We start from the raw sequence: 10,526 nt of genomic DNA, 5'->3' as shown, positions 1-10,526 counted from the left end.
CTCTCTAAAATCAATAAAAATAAATAGATAGATAAATAAATAAGTCAGGTTTCATTCTTTCCTTTATCCTCTGTACACCTTCTAAGAGTTGTGGACATGAGTACCATGTTGTGGATAATATCTAAAAATGGATTTTTTTCCTTTCTGCATCAAAGATAACACTGATCTATCATATGGCACACTCTACACAAATTACAATAACACAAATTACAGAATCAATAACTTTTAAAATTATGTTCAGTGTTATCCATTCTAAAAAAAATTTTAAATGTTAGGCTTATTCTACCTGACATCATTTAAAATGAATTTCCATTTCCTACATTGGCATGAGGTAGAAGACATGAAACTCACAAGGGAAGTAATCTTCAAAATACTGGGCTCTATTCCATACAATTAGCCCTGAGAGTGAAATAAAAAAAGTTGCATCCTTAAGCTGGCAGACTACTGATGAACTATTACTCTTTCCTGAAAAAAAATTTCTTATATTTGAATTACCCTTTTCAGTTTAAGGTATTGAGAAACTACAATATACATTCTAAAATTTTCATGAAGATTGTATACAACAGTTATTCTTAGCCATCAATTTTATCTTACCTTGTTGTTCTAAATCACATCATTTGAAATACAGGTTCCTTTCACTTGAATAATTGATCAAATATCTATATTGGGATTAAAAATCCTTATAGCAACATAAAAGGAATGATTCACATAAAAAATGACATACCAAGGTACATGCCCTTGACCAGAATCGAACCTGGGAACTTTCAGTCCACAGGCCAACGCTCTAGCCACTGAGCCAAACTGGTCAGGGCAATGACGTACCTTTCATAAACTAGCAGCACTTCATTCCACAAGGACAAACAAATTTGGTTTCATTGACTCATCTGAAACAAAGAAAAATTCACAGGGGTCCCAAATAGATCCTTCTACAAGGAAAATGCACATATAAGTTCTTTTTATTTTTTAAGTTTTTATTGGTTGCAGAGAGGAAGGGAGAGGGAGAAGGAGATAGAAACATCAATGATAAGAAAGAATTATTGATCAGCTGCCTCCTGCATGCCCTCTACTGGGGATCAAGCCCACAACTGGGGCATGTGCCCCAACCAGGAATCAAACCGTGACCTCCTGGTTCATGCGTCAATGCTCAACCACTGAGCAACATCGGCCAGCCAAGGATAATTTCTTTAAAATAAGTTACAGGGTCTCTTAATAAAGCAGCTTTGTACATTCTCCAGTCTAGTCTTACAGGTTTTCTTGGAATGACTTCAAAAGTATGCAGTTGAGAGGGAGGTCTCGGGTTAAGCAATATCAGGGGAAGGGCTTTTGGTCAAAGCAGGTTAAAGGCTTCAACAAGTTGAGTTTTGACTATCTCATTGGTTTGTTCTACAAAGCCACAGGACGGGATGATCAGCCAATGGGAAAGCTGCAATATCGACCAACATTTGCATACCTGGTGTAGAATTTTTCTTGTAAAGTGGGCTCCCCAATTGCTGTGAGGCTCTGGAAGGATTTTTCAAGCAGGAAAATGCTTTCTTGAGGTATTATAGTAACTGCTGCAGCTGTGGCCCTTCAACATGGGGATGCTCTACCCAGTGAGAATACATGCAAACCATCACCAGTCCATTGTTCTTGAAAAGGGGGCAGTTGGGTTAAAACCCACTTTCCAAATCACAAATAAGCCATTGGTTTCATCTTCCCCTTTTATAAAGAGATTCCCTTACTTTACTTATCTATCTAATCATGGTAAGAATGAAAAAAAAAGCAATTACAGATATTTAAATGATTAGAAGCAAAACTTAGCCATTATAAAATTGAGAAAACCTGAGCAATTAAAAACCGAATGATGCAGAGCACAGTAAATAATTTTAATGAAATCTTTACCTTCCCTTTATGGTTTATTATATTACAGTTTATATTCAATAATATTTTGTATTAATTTCAGGTGTACCACATAGTGGTTAGACAATATGATACTTTAGAAAGTGTTCCCCTTGATATTTGCAGTAGGCATCTGACACCATACATAGTTATTACAATACTAGAGGCCCAGTGCACAAAATTTGTGCACAGGTAGGGTCCCTAGCGGCTGCCGGCTGCCAGCTGAGCCCTTCCTTCTGGGGCCTTCCCCCTGGTGGTCAGCGAAGTCATCACGAGCAATTGAAATCCTGGTCTGTCGAAGTCCTGATGGGACACTTTGCATAGTATGCTTTTATGTATATACTAGAGGCCCGGTGCATGAAATTCGTGCATGGAGGGGTGAGGGTTCCCTCAGCCCAGCCTGCACCCTCTCCAGCAGTCAGACATCCCTCTTGCAATCTAGGACCACTGGCTCCTAACTGCTCACCTGCCTGCCTGCCTGATTCTATGTCAGCATCAAAAGTTCCGACTCCTAGGCAGCCATTGGCTCCCCACAGCACCCACATTTGGTTCTGATTAGTTGGTGTCTATGCCAGTCAGCATCAGAAGCTCTGCCTCCTAGGCAGCCATTGGCTCCCCACAGCACCCACATTTTGTTCTGATTGGCCAGTGTCTATGCTAGTCAGCGTCAGAAACTTTGCCTCCTAGGCAGCCATTGGTTCTTCACAGCACCCACATTTGATTCTGATTGGTCGGTTCCTATGCCAGTCAGCATCTCCGGGCCTATCTCCGGGCCTCATCAGAGAGGCAGGGCTGAACAGCAGCCCCCACAGAGGCCGGGAGAGAAAAAAAAAAAAAAGCCCGGCTGCTGGCGAAGCTCCATAAGAAAGAGGGAGAGAAAGAGAGAAGCAAGTACTGATCAACAGCTGCCACTGAGGCTGCGGATCAGACCCTGCCTCTCTCTCTGGGTCTCAGCCCCCTGGGCAGTCAGTGCTGGGTCGCCAGGCTGCAGCCGGGCAGTCAGTGCTCAACTTTCATGTTGGTTAGCCTTCGGTCGTGATTGATCACTACAACCCTGGGCATTTATATATTAGGATAGATTATTGGCCATATTCCCTATGCTATACTTTCTGTAACTATTTTCTAACTACTGATTTTATTTTTTTAAAAAATCCTTTCCCTGAGGCTGTTTTTATTGATTTTAGATGTGAATGTCCCCCCACGTCCCGCATGGTTCAGGGTTCGGGCTCTGGAAGAGGTGCTGCACGCAAGTGAAAGAGATGAGACAAGAAATAATAATTTGGAAATTAGGGGGCCAGGCAAGAGCCCAACGCAAGAAGATGGACTTTGCTTTGGTTCAGGCCTTGCCATCCTTTTATTCAGTTTGGGATCCACCTATAGCCCTTAGGCAGGCAATTCCAGTAACAGACAGACTGTCTTATCCATAAGGACTTACATGGCTACCTGGTGGGGAAGGTGCTTCGGCTTCCATTGTCTGGACTAAGCAGTGGGTGCATAGCCCTGACCTTTGCCGGGGCTCAAGGGTCACCAACCTTCCGGCTCCGTGTCCACACCCCTCTGCTAGTGAAGACAATAGGCTGTTTCCCACATCTCCCCCTTTTCTTTTCCTTAAAAAATCTTGAAAGGTGAATGCTCCCTGAAGGGCTTGAGTCCTTTTAAGATTCTTCATTTGCGCCCTGACCGGTTTGGCTCAGTGGATAGAGCGTCGGCCTAGGGACAGAAGGGTCCCAGGTTCAATTCCGGCCAAGGACATGTGCCTTGGTTGCGGGCATATCCCTGGTCTGGGGTGTGCAGGAGGCAGCTGATGGATGTTTCTCTTTCATCGATGTTTCTAATTCTCTATCCCTCTCCCTTCCTCTCTGTAAAAAACCAATAAAATATATTTTTAAAAAAAGATTCTTCATTTGCATCTGCAGACTAGAAATAAACATGAGAACAAAAATGAGATAAGCAATAGTGGTTATGCTGAGAGGCAAATGTCATGTCCTTTATAAATTACTGCCAGATGTCCAAGGAATCAGTCTGCTGTAAGTTTCTTTCGGGGCCAACAGCTCTTTGAGTCCTCTTTCCAATGTCCAACAGTTTTTTGTGTACATGCCAGCAATGATATTCTAGTTTTGGATGGTGGCCAAATAGTGGCAATGCAGGTCCGACTTTCTCTGGCTGGGTCCTGGGCACCCTGCAGCGATGCACAGCTGCTGACTGCTAGTGTGGCCAGGTGTCTTCACCATCTCCATCTCTGGACTGTTTCTCCTCTTCAGCGTGTTGTTTGGGGGCCACTGCTATTCTGTGGCTGGAGCAATCTGGTCAGTTCCTCTCTAGGATTCCTTGTTGCAGGAATCCACACGGGCTTGGAGGAGTTTTCTGGAAATATACAAACATATTCTCGACCAAAGGTTAATAAAGGAATCATTTCTATAACCTAGACTTGGGATCCTTTCTTTTTATTGTGCCCAAACCATTTTCCTTTGGTTTATTTTGACACCATGTGTGTTTTCATGGGTGTCTTGTCTTCAGCCTTACAAGTGAAAATTAATTTTTTTAATATATTTTATTGATTTTTTTACAGAGAGGAAGGGAGAGAGATAGAGTTAGAAACATCGATGAGAGAGAAACATCAATCAGCTGCCTCCTGCACATCTCCTACTGGGGATGTGCCTGCAACCCAGGTACATGCCCTTGACAGGAATCGAACCTGGGACCTTTCAGTCCGCAGGCTGATGCTCTATCCACTGAGCCAAACCGGTTTCGGCTGAGAATTAATTTTTAAAGTAAAAAATTTTCTTGATATAATTTACTCAGAGGGGATTATTCCTTTATCCCCTTTCTTTTTTTTATTTAAATAATATTAAGAGGCTTTTAGAAATTTTGCAATGCAGTCTTGACTACTTTTTAATTTTCAATTTTATGCACAGAAATATGACTGCTTTGGATTCATTGCATCTTCAGCAAGTTTACTATGATAAACTATTAGTGAAAAATTAGTTTATGCTCCAGGAACAATTTCCTGCCCAGTACAACAAAGTTTTTATGAATATTCAATTTATTTTAATTAGCCAATTTAAATCAATCTTAAATAAGATTTATTTTTTAAACTTTACTTGTCCTAGGTTATGGACAGTAAATGACATTAATTACGTTTCTGTTATTAGTCTTTGGGTAATTTTACATAAATTTTGCTTAGGGAGGCAAAAACACAAATTACTTACTTTAGCTTATGAGGCCCAATAGATTGATTTCTAATTACAGTTAGACATCTGAAGGAAACCTCTTTAATTCCTTCCAGAGACTTTTCTTTCTCTTTTACACCAAGCAACAAATGTAACAAACATGATGCTTTTTGAGATTTTAACAAATACTGCCACAAAGCCATATATTTCAAATTATTTCATTTATGGTGACTGTAATTATTGTCAGATTTAGTATATTAACAACAATCTTTAGTTTACCCTGTAATTACTAGCAGAAGAGATTTCAAAACTTTTTTTTTTTTTTTAAATATATTTTATTGAGTTTTTACAGAGAGGAAAGGAGAGAGATAGAGAGTTAGAAACATCGATCAGCTGCCTCCTGTTCTCCCACTTTATAAAACTTTAACAAGCCCCGCCAGTGTGGCTCAGTGATTGAACATTGACCTATGAACCAGGAGGTCACAGTTCGATTCCTGGTCAGGCACATGGCTGGATTGTGGGCTTAATCCCCAGTAGGAGGCGTGCAGGATGCAGCTGATACATGATTCTCTCATCACTGATGTTTCTATTTCCCTCTCTACTCCTAAAAAATCAATAAAATATATTTTTTAAAAACTAAAATAAAATGAGGCACATGGCTTATTGCAAGCAGTGTATTGAGCATTGAAAATAATTCATAAACTCCCAATCTGTGAAACGCTAATACCTCCAGTATCACTGGCAGGCGCCCCAACAGGGGATCCTGACTCTCCGCTTGCCTATTGTCCCTAACGGGACACATGCTACCCTACCCCCGTGAAAGTTTCCTGTTTGAACTTGGCTCTGAATCTTTGCAAGTTCCTTTCTGAAGCAGATGCCTTAACAATGCACGTAACCCGTCCCTTGCTCTTGAGTGGAGCTCAGGTGCACAGTCTTTCCCGATTGGCTAATTCAAAGGGAGGGGTTGGCCTTTGCTGTTTCAAGATGGTGGTCCCCAGGGGAGTGGCAAGCCCTGCGGCCAACATAGCGGCTGCTAAGTCACGCAGCCCAAAATGGCAGCTGTCTACACTGTTCTTTGACAGAAAAGATAATTTGTTTATTCTCACAATAAATGAGGGAAGAGCAAACCAAAATCCCTAAAAGATAGACAGCCAACATTACATTGCAGACGAGCAGACATCTCACCAGCTGTTCCTGGGGCTGAACCCTGAGAGGGAGAGCAAGATGAGCCCCTGAGATGAAGAATACTCAGTATCTGCTGGGACACTCTCGCCATCTCTCTCACGCTGTCAACCCCACCGCACACAAGTCGGCTTCCCCAAGGCGGGATTTGCCTCTTCTTTAAATGAATTAAACAACAACAAAGAGACACAAAAATATCAACACACGTATACAGGCACGCAGAGCACACTAAACATTTATACCAGAGAATGTACAGCATTAAAATTACCAAAGCAGTGTCTTTTGTCCCTGGTTCAGGAATTACCCCTCTCTAGAATTTCAGTATATCCCCAATAGACTATGCAAAAAAAAAAAATTGGACTGGGGTCTTTTCTAGTTGCCTCTAACTCCCTTTGTCTGAGGGAAGGGTAGCTAGCCCAGCCCTCTTCTTCAATAAGGAGCAAAACCATTTTTTTCCTGTGCCAATTGTACCTTTATAATTAATATATTAATTAGCTATGTTTCAACAATTTTGAGATTCCAGAGCGAATTATAATTATCCAGTTGGTAAATTCTATAACAGAGATGATTTACTGGTTTTCTTGGCAGCTTTAATGGTAACTTTTGAATGCAGTCTATTGTTATTTAAATAAACTACTTTTTATTATGGAAACCAATCTTGTTACTAGAATCTAGCCTGTATTTTTTCCCTGGGTCAAATCCGCCATCTTTCTGAGGAAAAACCAGTCTTGGGTTTTGTTCTGTAGCATTCATAAAGAGATTAAGTTTAGCTCAATGCCAGAAGCCAGTCCATCCTTGCTGCTTGACACAGTCGCTGCAGGGAAGAAACATCTGCACAGCTTATGTTTCAAGGGACCTGGCGTATATGGCATACTATTTTTAATATGTTTGCTCCCCTTCTTGGCGCTATGTGTTTTAACCAAGGTCACCTCTCTGAGAAAGGTTGTTTCCCCAGGTAGGGATTTTTCCCTGAACTTAGGGAGGGAATAAAACCCCTTAACTAAGTGCCAGGAGGGTAGTTAGTCACTTTAACTCCGGACAATCATGCTTAAGCTATATAATCTTTACTCCCTGGAATGGAGATAAGAAACGCCCTAACTTTTGGAATAGAAATTGATAGGACTAAAATCAACTGGTATAAATACATATGTAACAAGACAATAAAACACAGAACCTGTGGTTGTCTCCCACATGCGTGCACCGGGACCAGAGCTGAGGATCCAGCCTGCCACCGAGGTCCAGGCCCTTGACCAGAATCGAACTTGGGACCCTTCAGTCCACAGGGCGGCGCTCTTGTCACTGAGCCACAGCAGCTCGAGCAACAACACATTTTTAAAAATTTGTTTACTGCAGTAAGCGCTGCAGGGTTCTTTATTTTATACATTGTGCTCTGGCTAAGTAAAGTTACATCTGATTTCATTAAAAAAACAAAACAAAACAAAAAAAACCCACAAAACCCCACAGAACCTGGCTGGAGAACCTAGCGAGAGAAAATGGCAAGAGAACCTGGACAGAACCTGGCTAGAGATCCTGGCTAGGCTGCTGATCAACTGAACGCTGTCTCCGTGTCATTCCTTCTTCGCCGACTCCGTCCACACCATTGGGGACCCCTGGACCTGCTGGGGCTGGACCCCAACGTAATTTGCCGGAAGCCGGTCCACCCTTACTGCTTGACACAGTCGCTGCAGGGAAGAATCATGTGCACAGCATATCGTAGCTTAATAGAACAATAGAGTAACCTTGGAATGGAGATAAGAAACGCCCTAACCTTTGGAATAGAATTGATAGGATTAAAATCAACTGGTATAAATACAGATGTAACAAGTCAATAAAAACAGAACCTGGCTGGAGATCCTAGCTACAGAACCTGGCTATGCTGATCAACTGAACGCTGTCTCCGTGTCATTCCTTCTTCACTGACTCCGTCCACACCTTTGGGAACCCCAGCAGGTCAAAACTGCCTAGTATCCGAAATCGGACGGTGTGTGCACATTTAAGCTAACTTCTCTCTGTACACATGCACAGAAATCCCAGACACATTTCCAACTTGTAAAATTTTTCATGGCAAGAAGAAGACTTTTTCTAGCACACTTGGGAGGGGGACAGGATCGCCACATGTCTTCCTTCCCCCGCGGTTTGCGTGGGCTTGCCCCTGACATTTCTCCAAAAGTTCTCCCTTCCACAGTCAATGATCTCCTCCATCCAGTTTTGCACGAGCCAGAGAATACCAATCATAAGGAGCTAAGAAGCTTCAGAAATGTTATTCGTAATTTCTCCTGTAATCCTTCTCGGATGGCTCTTTGCACAGGTGATTCTATTAACAGCGAATTAAACATTTCAGGATTAGGACATGGAGGTGGAGGGGGCCATGAAGGCCATTCCATCAATTTTTCTTTTCTTTTTGTTCTTCTCTAGGAGTGGAGGGTGCAAGGAGAGGAGATTTATTCTCCTAAACCTCTCTAAAAGGCTCTAGCAAATGAAATACTGTGTTCCACAAGGGGAAACAGTTTGGAGGCAAGTATTTTCCCTGTTGCTAAGCTTTTTTCAAATTTTGACCCACTCTTTGCCAACATTCAAGATGAAACCAAGGGTTATGTTCTATAATGTCAGGCAAAAACTGTAAGAGAATACCTTCTGAAACTTTAATTCCTTAAGCATGCAAACAAAAAGTCTACATAAAGTTTCTTACTTTTTAACCAAATTCTGCCCCATTAGCCTGGCTAAAAAAAGACACTTTCTCACCTTACTTACAGATTGCAATTCCTGCAGCTCACTGTGGGCTTTGCCTGTGGTGAATATACCCCACCTACCCGCCGTCCCCACCTATCTGGAGAAATCTTTGTTTTTTTGCTCTAGGTAATAGCTTCTCCTCCAGAGATCCCTTCGTGGTCGCCAGATGTGAACGTCCCCCCACATCCTGTGTGGTTCAGGGTTCAGTCTCCAAAAGAGGGGGCGCATGCAAATGAAAGAGACGAGACAAGATATAATAATTTGGAAATTGGGGGGCCAGGCGAGCTCCCAACCCAAGAGGAAGGCAAGAGGGCACAGGCCAGGCTGAGGGACCCCCCCAAGTGCACGACATTTTGTGCACCAGGCCTCTAGTTTATATATAAAGATAAAGGTTTGCTTTTTTGTTTATTTGTTTTGTTAATGCTCACCCAATGATATTTTCCCATGGATTTTTAGATTGAATGTGAGGAATGGAGGGGGAGGGAGATACAGAGAGAGCAAAACATTGATGTGAGAGAGAAATTGATTGGTTGCATCCTGCACATGCCCCAACTGGACCTGGGTATCAAACCTGCAATCGAGATATGTGCCCTTGACTGAGAATCGAACCCAAAACCCTCTGGTGCATGGGCAAACACTCTAACCACTGAGAATACTGGCCAGGGCAAGGTTTACTTTAATCAGATAAATATTCGTCATCCCTTCTAGGTGCTCAACTGGACTGATCTGTGGTGAATACAGAGGAGGCAGGGGCTGCCTTTGTAGAGCCTGGAGCACAGATTCAGACTCTGTCTCCTACCAAGACCACTCATGTCAGCCTGGAAAGTGGGACAGAGAAAATCGTTATCACCCATCAACGTCGCCTGTGAAAGCTTTTTCATCACTGCAGATTGGCAAATACTCTTACCACATCGATGCATTGCTCATCCCAAGTGCAAATCCAAAAGAATGTGGATGTCTGGTGTACAGAAAAATTCCACACTTATTGCAGCAGCCTAATGCTAATGAGGCTCACAGCTATTTTATTATTTTGTTGTTGTCGTTAATCCTAATATCAGAGGATATTTTTATTTATTTATTTATTTATTTATTTATTTTTAAAGTATTACATATATGTCTCCTTTTCCCCCCCATTGACCTCTCCCTAGCACATGCCCTCACTCCCTACTATCTGAGTCCATTGGTTATGCTCATATGCATGCATACAAGTCCTTTGGTTGATCTCTTACCCCCTCCACCCTGCCCCCACCTTCCCTCGTAGGTTGGACAGTCTGTTGGATGTTTCTATGACTCTGGCTCTATTTTTGTTCATAGTTTATGTTGTGCATTATATTCCACAAATGAGTGAGATCATGTGGTATTTTTCCTTCATTGACTGGCTTATTTCACTTAGCATAATGCTCTCCAGTTCCATCTTGGCCGTTGCAAATGGTAAGAGTTCCTTCTCTTTTACAGCAGCATAGTATTCCATTATGTAGATGTACCACAGTTTTCTAATCCATTCATCTACTGATGGGCACTTAGGCTGTTTCCAGATCTTAGCTATGGTGAATTGTGCTACAATGA

At 42.1% G+C, this 10,526-nt stretch overlaps 1 pseudogene; it reads left to right on the top strand.

The window, feature by feature from the left end:
- Nucleotides 1-1,574: 1,574 nt before the first annotated feature.
- LOC102771478 overlaps nucleotides 1,575-10,526 on the top strand; it is a 10,836-nt pseudogene continuing 1,884 nt past the window's right edge.

Source organism: Myotis davidii, unplaced genomic scaffold (genome assembly GCF_000327345.1).
Source record: "Myotis davidii unplaced genomic scaffold, ASM32734v1 scaffold113, whole genome shotgun sequence".
Lineage (NCBI taxonomy): Eukaryota > Metazoa > Chordata > Mammalia > Chiroptera > Vespertilionidae > Myotis > Myotis davidii.
This window is presented reverse-complemented; position numbering and strand designations above follow the sequence as displayed.